At 48.8% G+C, this 13,801-nt stretch overlaps 1 protein-coding gene across 1 annotated transcript in view; it reads right to left on the reverse strand.

Moving 5' to 3' along the window:
• LOC141253128 (uncharacterized) overlaps window positions 1-13,801 on the reverse strand; it is a 61,662-nt gene that overhangs the window by 566 nt on the left and 47,295 nt on the right. The window lies entirely within an intron of this gene.

The following is a 13,801-nucleotide window of genomic DNA, read 5'->3' on the forward strand; positions in this document are numbered from 1 at the left end:
GACAGAGAAGTCTTAAAATGGCAGAGAAGTCAGGAAGGGACAGAGCGTTCTGAAGGGACAGAGGGTTCTGAAGGGACAGAGCGTTCTGAAGGGACAGAGAATTCTGAAGGGACAGAGTTCTGAAGGGACAGAGAGTTCTGAAGGGACAGAATTCTGAAGGGACAGAGGGTTCTGAAGGGACAGAGGGTTCTGAAGGGACAGAGCGTTCTGAAGGGACAGAGAGTTCTGAAGGGACAGAGAGTTCTGAAGGGACAGAGAATTCTGAAGGGACAGAGAATTCTGGAAGAGACAAAGAATTCTGAAGGGACAGAGAGTTCTGAAGGGACAGAGGGTTCTGAAGGGACAGAGAGTTCTGAAGGGACAGAGCATTCTGAAGGGACAGAGCGTTCTGAAGGGACAGAGAATTCTGAAGGGACAGAGAGTTCTGAAGGGACAGAGAGTTCAGAAGGGACAGAGAGTTCAGAAGGGAAAGTGCGTTCTGAAGGGACAGAATTCTCAAGGGACAGAGAATTCTGAAGGGACAAAGGGTTCTGAAGGGACAGAGGGTTCAGAAGGGACAGAGAGTTCAGAAGGGACAGAGAATTCTGAAGGGACAGAGAGTTCTGAAGGGACAGAGAGTTCTGAAGGGACAGAGCGTTCTGAAGGGACAGAGCGTTCTGAAGGGACAGAGAATTCTGAAGGGACAGAGCGTTCTGAAGGGACAGAGCGTTCTGAAGGGACAGAGAATTCTGAAGGGACAGAGAATTCTGAAGGGACAGAGGGTTCTGAAGGGACAGAGCGTTCTGAAGGGACAGAGGGTTCTGAAGGGACAGAGAGTTCAGAAGGGACAGAGAATTCTGAAGGGACAGAGAGTTCTGAAGGGACAGAGAGTTCTGAAGGGACAGAGAATTCTGAAGGGACAGAGGGTTCTGAAGGGACAGAGAGTTCTGAAGGGACAGAGAATTCTGAAGGGACAGAGAGTTCTGAAGGGACAGAGCGTTCTGAAGGGACAGAGAATTCTGAAGGGACAGAGGGTTCTGAAGGGACAGAGAGTTCTGAAGGGACAGAGAATTCTGAAGGGACAGAGAGTTCTGAAGGGACAGAGAATTCTGAAGGGACAGAGAATTCTGAAGGGACAGAGAGTTCAGAAGGGACAGAGAGTTCAGAAGGGACAGAGAATTCTGAAGGGACAGAGAGTTCTGAAGGGACAGAGAATTCTGAAGGGACAGAGAGTTCTGAAGGGACAGAGAGTTCTGAAGGGACAGAGAATTCTGAAGGGACAGAGAGTTCTGAAGGGACAGAGAGTTCTGAAGGGACAGAGAATTCTGAAGGGACAGAGAATTCTGAAGGGACAGAGAGTTCTTAAGGTACAGAGCGTTCTGAAGGGACAGAGCGTTCTGAAGGGACAGAGAATTCTGAAGGGACAGAGAATTCTGAAGGGACAGAGAGTTCTTAAGGGACAGAGCGTTCTGAAGGGACAGAGAATTCTGAAGGGACAGAGGGTTCTGAAGGGACAGAGAATTCTGAAGGGACAGAGAATTCTGAAGGGACAGAGAATTCTGAAGGGACAGAGGGTTCTGAAGGGACAGAGAGTTCTGAAGGGACAGAGAATTCTGAAGGGACAGAGCGTTCTGAAGGGACAGAGGGTTCTGAAGGGACAGAGAATTCTGAAGGGACAGAGAATTCTGAAGGGACAGAGAATTCTGAAGGGACAGAGGGTTCTGAAGGGACAGAGAATTCTGAAGGGACAGAGAATTCTGAAGGGACAGAGGGTTCTGAAGGGACAGAGAATTCTGAAGGGACAGAGAATTCTGAAGGGACAGAGAATTCTGAAGGGACAGAGGGTTCTGAAGGGACAGAGGGTTCTGAAGGGACAGAGCGTTCTGAAGGGACAGAGCGTTCTGAAGGGACAGAGGGTTCAGAAGGGAAAGTGCGTTCTGAAGGGACAGAATTCTGAAGGGACAGAGAGTTCTGAAGGGACAGAGAGTTCTGAAGGGACAGAGGGTTCTGAAGGGACAGAGCGTTCTGAAGGGACAGAGAATTCTGAAGGGACAGAGGGTTCTGAAGGGACAGAGGGTTCTGAAGGGACAGAGAATTCTGAAGGGACAGAGAATTCTGAAGGGACAGAGGGTTCTGAAGGGACAGAGGGTTCTGAAGGGACAGAGAATTCTGAAGGGACAGAGAGTTCAGAAGGGAAAGTGCGTTCTGAAGGGACAGAATTCTGAAGGGACAGAGAGTTCTGAAGGGACAGAGAGTTCTGAAGGGACAGAGGGTTCAGAAGGGAAAGTGCGTTCTGAAGGGACAGAATTCTGAAGGGACAGAGAGTTCAGAAGGGAAAGTGCGTTCTGAAGGGACAGAATTCTGAAGGGACAGAGAGTTCTGAAGGGACAGAGAGTTCTGAAGGGACAGAGAGTTCTGAAGGGACAGAGGGTTCTGAAGGGACAGAGAGTTCTGAAGGGACAGAGAATTCTGAAGGGACAGAGAATTCTGGAAGGGACAGAGAAGTCTGGAAGGGACAGAGGAGTCTGGAAGGGATAGAGAAGTCTGGAAGGGACAGAGCGTTCTGAAGGGACAGAGGGTTCTGAAGGGACAGAGGGTTCTGAAGGGACAGAGAGTTCTGAAGGGACAGAGAGTTCTGAAGGGACAGAGAATTCTGGAAGGGACAGAGGAGTCTGGAAGGGACAGAGGAGTCTGGAAGGGACAGAGGAGTCTGGAAGGGATAGAGAAGTCTGGAAGGGACAGAGGAGTCTGGAAGGGATAGAGAAGTCTGGAAGGGACAGAGCGTTCTGAAGGGACAGAGGGTTCTGAAGGGACAGAGAATTCTGAAGGGACAGAGCGTTCTGAAGGGACAGAGAATTCTGAAGGGACAGAGAATTCTGAAGGGACAGAGGGTTCTGAAGGGACAGAGGGTTCTGAAGGGACAGAGGGTTCTGAAGGGACAGAGAATTCTGAAGGGACAGAGAATTCTGAAGGGACAGAGAGTTCTGAAGGGACAGAGAATTCTGAAGGGACAGAGAATTCTGAAGGGACAGAGAGTTCTGAAGGGACAGAGAATTCTGAAGGGACAGAGAGTTCTTAAGGGACAGAGCGTTCTGAAGGGACAGAGCGTTCAGAAGGGACAGAGAATTCTGAAGGGACAGAGAATTCTGAAGGGACAGAGAGTTCTTAAGGGACAGAGCGTTCTGAAGGGACAGAGAGTTCAGAAGGGACAGAGGGTTCTGAAGGGACAGAGAATTCTGAAGGGACAGAGAATTCTGAAGGGACAGAGGGTTCTGAAGGGACAGAGAGTTCTGAAGGGACAGAGAATTCTGAAGGGACAGAGGGTTCTGAAGGGACAGAGAATTCTGAAGGGACAGAGGGTTCTGAAGGGACAGAGGGTTCAGAAGGGACAGAGAGTTCTGAAGGGACAGAGAATTCTGAAGGGACAGAGGGTTCTGAAGGGACAGAGAATTCTGAAGGGACAGAGAGTTCTGAAGGGACAGAGGGTTCTGAAGGGACAGAGAGTTCTGAAGGGACAGAGGGTTCTGAAGGGACAGAGAGTTCTGAAGGGACAGAGAATTCTGAAGGGACAGAGGGTTCTGAAGGGACAGAGAATTCTGAAGGGACAGAGGGTTCTGAAGGGACAGAGGGTTCTGAAGGGACAGAGGGTTCTGAAGGGACAGAGAGTTCTGAAGGGACAGAGAATTCTGAAGGGACAGAGAATTCTGAAGGGACAGAGAGTTCTGAAGGGACAGAGAATTCTGAAGGGACAGAGAATTCTGAAGGGACAGAGCGTTCTGAAGGGACAGAGAGTTCAGAAGGGACAGAGAGTTCAGAAGGGACAGAGAGTTCTGAAGGGACAGAGGGTTCTGAAGGGACAGAGAATTCTGAAGGGACAGAGAATTCTGAAGGGACAGAGGGTTCTGAAGGGACAGAGGGTTCTGAAGGGACAGAGAATTCTGAAGGGACAGAGGGTTCTGAAGGGACAGAGAATTCTGAAGGGACAGAGAATTCTGAAGGGACAGAGAATTCTGAAGGGACAGAGGGTTCTGAAGGGACAGAGAGTTCTGAAGGGACAGAGAATTCTGAAGGGACAGAGCGTTCTGAAGGGACAGAGGGTTCTGAAGGGACAGAGAATTCTGAAGGGACAGAGAATTCTGAAGGGACAGAGAATTCTGAAGGGACAGAGGGTTCTGAAGGGACAGAGAATTCTGAAGGGACAGAGAATTCTGAAGGGACAGAGGGTTCTGAAGGGACAGAGAGTTCTGAAGGGACAGAGAATTCTGAAGGGACAGAGCGTTCTGAAGGGACAGAGAGTTCTGAAGGGACAGAGAATTCTGAAGGGACAGAGAATTCTGAAGGGACAGAGAATTCTGAAGGGACAGAGGGTTCTGAAGGGACAGAGGGTTCTGAAGGGACAGAGCGTTCTGAAGGGACAGAGCGTTCTGAAGGGACAGAGGGTTCAGAAGGGAAAGTGCGTTCTGAAGGGACAGAATTCTGAAGGGACAGAGAGTTCTGAAGGGACAGAGAGTTCTGAAGGGACAGAGGGTTCTGAAGGGACAGAGCGTTCTGAAGGGACAGAGAATTCTGAAGGGACAGAGGGTTCTGAAGGGACAGAGGGTTCTGAAGGGACAGAGAATTCTGAAGGGACAGAGAATTCTGAAGGGACAGAGGGTTCTGAAGGGACAGAGGGTTCTGAAGGGACAGAGAATTCTGAAGGGACAGAGAGTTCAGAAGGGAAAGTGCGTTCTGAAGGGACAGAATTCTGAAGGGACAGAGAGTTCAGAAGGGAAAGTGCGTTCTGAAGGGACAGAATTCTGAAGGGACAGAGAGTTCTGAAGGGACAGAGAGTTCTGAAGGGACAGAGGGTTCAGAAGGGAAAGTGCGTTCTGAAGGGACAGAATTCTGAAGGGACAGAGAGTTCAGAAGGGAAAGTGCGTTCTGAAGGGACAGAATTCTGAAGGGACAGAGAGTTCTGAAGGGACAGAGAGTTCTGAAGGGACAGAGAGTTCTGAAGGGACAGAGGGTTCTGAAGGGACAGAGAGTTCTGAAGGGACAGAGAATTCTGAAGGGACAGAGAATTCTGGAAGGGACAGAGAAGTCTGGAAGGGACAGAGGAGTCTGGAAGGGATAGAGAAGTCTGGAAGGGACAGAGCGTTCTGAAGGGACAGAGGGTTCTGAAGGGACAGAGGGTTCTGAAGGGACAGAGAGTTCTGAAGGGACAGAGAGTTCTGAAGGGACAGAGAATTCTGGAAGGGACAGAGGAGTCTGGAAGGGACAGAGGAGTCTGGAAGGGACAGAGGAGTCTGGAAGGGATAGAGAAGTCTGGAAGGGACAGAGGAGTCTGGAAGGGATAGAGAAGTCTGGAAGGGACAGAGCGTTCTGAAGGGACAGAGGGTTCTGAAGGGACAGAGGGTTCTGAAGGGACAGAGGGTTCTGAAGGGACAGAGCGTTCTGAAGGGACAGAGAATTCTGAAGGGACAGAGGGTTCTGAAGGGACAGAGGGTTCTGAAGGGACAGAGGGTTCTGAAGGGACAGAGAATTCTGAAGGGACAGAGAATTCTGAAGGGACAGAGAATTCTGAAGGGACAGAGAGTTCTGAAGGGACAGAGAATTCTGAAGGGACAGAGAATTCTGAAGGGACAGAGAGTTCTGAAGGGACAGAGAATTCTGAAGGGACAGAGAGTTCTTAAGGGACAGAGCGTTCTGAAGGGACAGAGCGTTCAGAAGGGACAGAGAATTCTGAAGGGACAGAGAATTCTGAAGGGACAGAGAGTTCTTAAGGGACAGAGCGTTCTGAAGGGACAGAGAGTTCAGAAGGGACAGAGGGTTCTGAAGGGACAGAGAATTCTGAAGGGACAGAGAATTCTGAAGGGACAGAGGGTTCTGAAGGGACAGAGAGTTCTGAAGGGACAGAGAATTCTGAAGGGACAGAGGGTTCTGAAGGGACAGAGAATTCTGAAGGGACAGAGGGTTCAGAAGGGACAGAGGGTTCAGAAGGGACAGAGAGTTCTGAAGGGACAGAGAATTCTGAAGGGACAGAGGGTTCTGAAGGGACAGAGAATTCTGAAGGGACAGAGAGTTCTGAAGGGACAGAGGGTTCTGAAGGGACAGAGAGTTCTGAAGGGACAGAGGGTTCTGAAGGGACAGAGAGTTCTGAAGGGACAGAGAATTCTGAAGGGACAGAGGGTTCTGAAGGGACAGAGAATTCTGAAGGGACAGAGGGTTCTGAAGGGACAGAGGGTTCTGAAGGGACAGAGGGTTCTGAAGGGACAGAGAGTTCTGAAGGGACAGAGAATTCTGAAGGGACAGAGAATTCTGAAGGGACAGAGAGTTCTGAAGGGACAGAGAATTCTGAAGGGACAGAGAATTCTGAAGGGACAGAGCGTTCTGAAGGGACAGAGAGTTCAGAAGGGACAGAGAGTTCAGAAGGGACAGAGAGTTCTGAAGGGACAGAGGGTTCTGAAGGGACAGAGAATTCTGAAGGGACAGAGAATTCTGAAGGGACAGAGGGTTCTGAAGGGACAGAGGGTTCTGAAGGGACAGAGGGTTCTGAAGGGACAGAGAATTCTGAAGGGACAGAGAATTCTGAAGGGACAGAGAGTTCTGAAGGGACAGAGAATTCTGAAGGGACAGAGAGTTCTTAAGGGACAGAGCGTTCTGAAGGGACAGAGCGTTCTGAAGGGACAGAGAATTCTGAAGGGACAGAGAATTCTGAAGGGACAGAGAGTTCTTAAGGGACAGAGCGTTCTGAAGGGACAGAGAGTTCAGAAGGGACAGAGGGTTCTGAAGGGACAGAGAATTCTGAAGGGACAGAGAATTCTGAAGGGACAGAGAGTTCTGAAGGGACAGAGAATTCTGAAGGGACAGAGGGTTCTGAAGGGACAGAGAATTCTGAAGGGACAGAGGGTTCTGAAGGGACAGAGGGTTCAGAAGGGACAGAGAGTTCTGAAGGGACAGAGAATTCTGAAGGGACAGAGGGTTCTGAAGGGACAGAGAATTCTGAAGGGACAGAGGGTTCTGAAGGGACAGAGGGTTCTGAAGGGACAGAATTCTGAAGGGACAGAGAGTTCTGAAGGGACAGAGAGTTCTGAAGGGACAGAGGGTTCTGAAGGGACAGAATTCTGAAGGGACAGAGGGTTCTGAAGGGACAGAGGGTTCTGAAGGGACAGAATTCTGAAGGGACAGAGCGTTCTGAAGGGACAGAGAGTTCTGAAGGGACAGAGCGTTCTGAAGGGACAGAGAATTCTGAAGGGACAGAGGGTTCTGAAGGGACAGAGGGTTCTGAAGGGACAGAGAATTCTGAAGGGACAGAGGGTTCTGAAGGGACAGAGGGTTCTGAAGGGACAGAGAGTTCAGAAGGGAAAGTGCGTTCTGAAGGGACAGAATTCTGAAGGGACAGAGAATTCTGGAAGGGACAGAGGAGTCTGGAAGGGACAGAGGAGTCTGGAAGGGATAGAGAAGTCTGGAAGGGACAGAGCGTTCTGAAGGGACAGAGGGTTCTGAAGGGACAGAATTCTGAAGGGACAGAGGGTTCTGAAGGGACAGAGGGTTCTGAAGGGACAGAATTCTGAAGGGACAGAGCGTTCTGAAGGGACAGAGAGTTCTGAAGGGACAGAGCGTTCTGAAGGGACAGAGAATTCTGAAGGGACAGAGGGTTCTGAAGGGACAGAGGGTTCTGAAGGGACAGAGAATTCTGAAGGGACAGAGGGTTCTGAAGGGACAGAGGGTTCTGAAGGGACAGAGAGTTCAGAAGGGAAAGTGCGTTCTGAAGGGACAGAATTCTGAAGGGACAGAGAATTCTGGAAGGGACAGAGGAGTCTGGAAGGGACAGAGGAGTCTGGAAGGGATAGAGAAGTCTGGAAGGGACAGAGCGTTCTGAAGGGACAGAGGGTTCTGAAGGGACAGAATTCTGAAGGGACAGAGGGTTCTGAAGGGACAGAGGGTTCTGAAGGGACAGAATTCTGAAGGGACAGAGCGTTCTGAAGGGACAGAGAGTTCTGAAGGGACAGAGCGTTCTGAAGGGACAGAGGGTTCTGAAGGGACAGAGGGTTCTGAAGGGACAGAGGGTTCTGAAGGGACAGAGAGTTCTGAAGGGACAGAGGGTTCTGAAGGGACAGAGAGTTCAGAAGGGAAAGTGCGTTCTGAAGGGACAGAATTCTGAAGGGACAGAGAATTCTGGAAGGGACAGAGGAGTCTGGAAGGGACAGAGGAGTCTGGAAGGGATAGAGAAGTCTGGAAGGGACAGAGCGTTCTGAAGGGACAGAGGGTTCTGAAGGGACAGAGGGTTCTGAAGGGACAGAGGGTTCTGAAGGGACAGAGAGTTCTGAAGGGACAGAGAATTCTGGAAGGGACAGAGGTGTCTGGAAGGGACAGAGGAGTCTGGAAGGGACAGAGGAGTCTGGAAGGGATAGAGAAGTCTGGAAGGGACAGAGGAGTCTGGAAGGGATAGAGAAGTCTGGAAGGGACAGAGCGTTCTGAAGGGACAGAGGGTTCTGAAGGGACAGAGGGTTCTGAAGGGACAGAGAATTCTGAAGGGACAGAGAATTCTGAAGGGACAGAGGGTTCTGAAGGGACAGAGAGTTCAGAAGGGACAGAGAGTTCAGAAGGGACAGAGAGTTCAGAAGGGACAGAGAATTCTGGAAGGGACAGAGAAGTCTGAACAAGACAAAGGGGACAGAGGGTTTTGAAGGATCAGAGAAGTCCTTGTTTGTTTTATTATAGTGATGATGTGAACAAGGTCCATGAGGAATGAAACATCAAAATAGGGGTTGTCACACAAACTATAGGCAGAGATCATGCAGAGAACCTGTCACCAAATTTTCCATGTTGAGTTGGACGCAGGATGTAATGGCGGCTGCAGAGCGGAATAAAATGTTTTTGTTTTTAATTTTGCCTTTCTGAGCAATCAAACTATTTGGCACCTAAGGAGTTCACTTTAGTTAAGGCCAGAGGGTGTTATCGGATAGTTTTCACTGGGGGCACACACTTCTGCCTTCTGTATCAGTAGCTATCTGATAACTTATTAGGTGCCAATACTTTGCTAATATCTGCTCAATGGAGAGAAGAAATAATAAAAAAGCCACAACTGTGTCCAGTTCAACATGAAGAATTTGGTCAAAGTTAGGCTTTTGACACCCAAAGAGTTTGTGTTTGGAGGAGAATAGAGGAGTCTGGAAAACAGAGGAGTCTGCGGGGGCAAGAACGTCAGGGGAGGACAGAGAGGACAGAGGAGTCAGGAGGAGACAAAGGAGTCTGGGAAAGGGGGATATTGAGGGGTCGGAGCAGAGCTCGTAGACAGCGGCATCGATAGATCCAGCTCCACGCAGGGTATAATAAGTCTTTATTCCATCTTCATAAAAGCACATTGTAAAAAAAAAAGAAATGTTAAAAAAGAAACTCACAGCCGACGCGTTTCCAGCCCATTGTGGGTTCTTATTGTGGGTTCTTAAACATTGCAGTGCTCATATATGATTCATCCTGCGCACAACAGACTGAGGGAAGGGATTGCAGGTGACACCCATAAATGACCTCGTATAATGGGGTCAGGTCACTACCAAGTATAGCATACAATAAATGCTGCATATTAGAGCCAATGTCCAGTGCAGATTCATCACATCTGAAGGAATCCTGGGATTTATCACAAGCGTCCAGTCTGGTGGTAATTGTCACGCTGTCTCTGTATACTGGAGGTAGGGGGCCTAAGCTGACCCTAAGCTGGGGCCCTGACTAATCCCTCTACCTGGAGGTACTGTTAAAGGTACAGAGGCCCAGGCCGCCAGCGTAACCCCTACCTCCTGAGGATCCCTGCACCTCAGTAATCTAGTCCTGAGAAGGACCCCGATCACAACAAAAGGGGACAAGTAATAATATGCCAACACTCAGTACTTAGACGAACGAGACAGTACAAGGGTAAAACCAAAACCACCTTGCATACAAAAACTACACAACAACAACAGAGGGAACACCAACGGGAAAGGAGATAAATGATAAAGCGAGGAAGGGAAAACCACTCCAAATACACTTAGCTCTGAAACTCCAAATACCACGATCCGCTCTGTTAGTCTGCATGAAATGCTTTCACCGACAACTTCCCTAACAGACCGGCAGGCATTTGAAGGAGTCCCACTACAGCAGCATTGATTGCAGCTGGGGGAGGCTGGACCTCATCTAGCACAGAGAGAGAGAGAGAGTTAACTCCCTCACTGCCGAAAAGCACAAAGCACCAAAAACTCAGCTGCGAGAAGTCAGGCTGTGCAATCGTGACGATCTTCGTGGAGACACAACCATGACAGTACCCCCCCTTCTACGAGGGGCCTCCGGACCCTCAGGGTCAGGTTTATCCGGGTGAGTTGTATGGAAGGCCTGAATTAACCGGTCTGCATTAATATCTGACGCAGGAACCCACATCCTCTCCTCAGGACCATACCCTTTCCAATGAACCAGGTACTGAAGGGACCGATGATTAAAGCGTGAATCAATGACCTTCGATACCTGGAACTCCAAGTTACCATTGACCACCACTGGAGGCGGAGGTAAAGGTGACGGTATCACCGGCGCCACATACCTCTTAAGCAACGATCTGTGGAACACGTTATGAATTTTAAACGTAGGGGGGAGATCAAGACGGAATGCCACCGGATTAATTATAGAACTGATCCTGTACGGCCCGATAAACCTGGGACCCAGTGTCCAGGAAGGAACCTTAAGTTTTATATTCTTAGTAGACAACCATACCAGATCGTTCACACTTAGGTCCGGACCAGACACTCTCCTCCTGTCAGCCATACGTTTGTAACGGTTCCCCATAGTACTCAGATTATTCAGTACCCCTCTCCATACAGAAGCGAGTGATGACGAAAATCGTTCCTCCTCAGGAACCCCCGAAGAGCCCCCTCTACTGAAAGTACAAAACTGGGGGTGAAAACCATATGCCCCAAAAAACGGGGACTTACCAGTGGACTCGCTCCGCCTATTATTAAGAGCAAACTCCGCCAGAGGTAAGAAAGAAGTCCAGTCCTCCTGGTTCTCTGACACAAAACACCGGAGATATGTCTCCAAGCTCTGGTTCATACTGTTATGTTCTGCTACCAGAGCTAAGGAAAGAGAGGAGATCTGACCCTACGATAGAACTCAGCTGAATCCCTACGATGTAACAGGGAACCTGATCCTGCGATCAGACCTGCTAAAGTCCTAAGCTAGTCTGTACGGAGACCTATAGATGTGGGGAAGGAATCCCTACAAGTACTAAGGACTGGGAGGAAAATGGGACACCTCCTAACAGAAATAGTAGCAGACAGACGAACAAACAAAATATATAGAACATAGAGGTCCGTAGACCAAGCAAACTAACAGAGTTAGATACAGAGCACAGGCTAGCTAGAAAGTAGTTATACAATGAAGTCCAGCAAAGCCAGAAGGGCGGAGCAGGATTAAATAGGCCAACAAGGTCATGTGACCAGCAAAGGAAAAAACCTAAGAGCAAGGTTCTAACAGTACCCCCCCTTCTAAGAGGATCCTCCGGATCCCCTAGGACCAGGCTTATCAGGAAATCTCCTGTGAAACGCTCTGATAAGTCTGGACGCGGAAACATCATCTGACCTCACCCAAGAGTTATCCTCGGGTCCGAAACCTTTCCAGGCCACAAGATACTGCAAACTACCTCTATACCGTCTAGAGTTAAGGATGCGAGAAATTTCATATTCCCCGTCCTCCACCACCGGAGGAACAGAGGCAGAGGCGTCACCATCCGACACAACAGCTTTTTTTAACAGAGAGACATGAAATACCGGATTAATTCTCCAGGAGGTAGGAACCTCCAACCTAACAGCAGATTGGTTGACAACCTGAAGCACCTTAAAGGGCCCTACAAACTTGGGACCCAATTTCTTAGAAGGAATCCTCAACCGCAGATTCCTAGAGGACAACCAAACCATGTCACCAACAGCGAACAAAACCTCCTGTCGTTTCCTATCAAAGTAGTCTTTAGATTTTCTGTTGGCCTCCTGAAGATTACCACGCACATCCGTCCAAACTCTCTCCAAATCACCGGAAAAATTCTCCTCCTCAGGCACGGCAGATCCCAACTTGGAGAACGACCCAAACGACGGATGTCTCCCAGAACAACAAAAAAAAGGCGAACAACCAGCAGAAGAAGATGTATGATTGTTCAGAGCAAATTCAGCAAGTGGCAGAAACTCAGACCACCCCTCTTGATTGTCTGCCACAAAACAACGCAAGAACTGCTCAACATCCTGGTTTTTCCTTTCTGTCTGGCCATTAGATTCAGGATGATATCCGGACGAGAACGACAAATGAACTCCCAACCTGTCACAAAAGGCACGCCAAAAACGAGCCACGAACTGAGGACCCCTATCAGAAACAATGTCAGTAGGAACGCCATGAAGTCTGACAATTTCCTTGACAAAGGCCTTAGCGAGAGTTTTAGCGCAGGGCAGTTTGACGAAGGGAACCAAGTGACACATCTTGCTAAAACGGTCCACGACCACCCAGATGATAGTAAAACCCTCAGAGGGGGGAAGGTCAGTTATAAAGTCCATAGCCAAATGTGTCCAAGGAGCACTGGGAACCTCCAAAGGACAAAGCAATCCCGCAGCAGGAGTATGTGAGGACTTAGATCTAGCACATATAGTACATTGACGCACCCACTTAATGACTTCCTTCTGCCATCCAGGCCACCAAAAACTGCGACCCACCAGTCTCTTGGTCTCAGAGATTCCGGGATGACCTGCCAACCGAGATTCGTGACACTCAACAAACAAATCTCTCCTAAAGGTCCCAGGCACAAACAACCTCCCATGAGGAGTGTTAGATGGGGCATTCTCCTGTGCTTTAAGAATCTCATCTTCCAAAACGGAGTCCAAAGCAGCTATCACAACACCTTCTTGTAAAATGTTCTCCTCTTTCTCAGCACCGACTATGGGAGAAAAACTGCGAGACAAGGCATCCGCCTTAATATTCTTAGTACCAGGGATGTAAGTAACGGAGAAATTAAACCGCGAGAAAAACAGTGCCCACCTAGCCTGACGGGCATTCAGGCGCTTGGCAGCATCAAGATATATCAGATTTTTATGATCCGTAAGAACCTGAACGGGAAATTCCGCACCTTCCAAGAAGTGGCGCCAGTGTTCAAATGCGAGTTTAATAGCCAATAATTCCCGATTACCAATATCGTAATTCAGTTCAGTCTCCGAAAAATTTTTTGAAAAAAAGGCACAGGGATGTAATCCATCCCCGTTATCCTGAGACAATACTGCGCCAACCCCCACAGAGGAAGCATCAACCTCAACCAAAAACGGCCTAGTAACATCAGGCTGCATAAGGATGGGAGCAGAGGTGAACCTCTCCTTGAGATACACAAAAGCTTCAATGGCCTCAGAAGACCACTGAACCGCATCAGCACCTTTCCTGGTGAGATCGGTCAGAGGTTTGACAATACTAGAAAAATTTTTTATGAATTTTCTGTAATAATTGGCGAAACCTAAAAACCTCTGTATCGATTTCAAACCAATAGGCCTAGGCCATTCCTGCACAGCCTGAACCTTAACCGGGTCCATCTCAAAACCTTCGCTGGAGATAATGTAGCCCAAAAAACTAATTCTCTGTACAGCGAACTCACATTTCTCCAGCTTAGCAAAAAGCGAATTGTCCATTAATAACTGTAATACCTCACGTACGCTCCACCAATGAGACTCCAGATCCGGCGAATAAATCAAAATGTCATCCAAATACACAACCACATTTTTACCGATCAAAGGTCTAAGGATGTCATTAATCAGATTCTGAAAAAATGCTGGAGCATTAGTAAGACCAAAAGGCATAA

This window comes from Phyllobates terribilis, unplaced genomic scaffold (assembly GCF_046119375.1).
Source record: "Phyllobates terribilis strain yellow unplaced genomic scaffold, ASM4611937v1 Scaffold_2__4_contigs__length_985480577, whole genome shotgun sequence".
In the NCBI taxonomy this organism is placed as follows: domain Eukaryota; kingdom Metazoa; phylum Chordata; class Amphibia; order Anura; family Dendrobatidae; genus Phyllobates; species Phyllobates terribilis.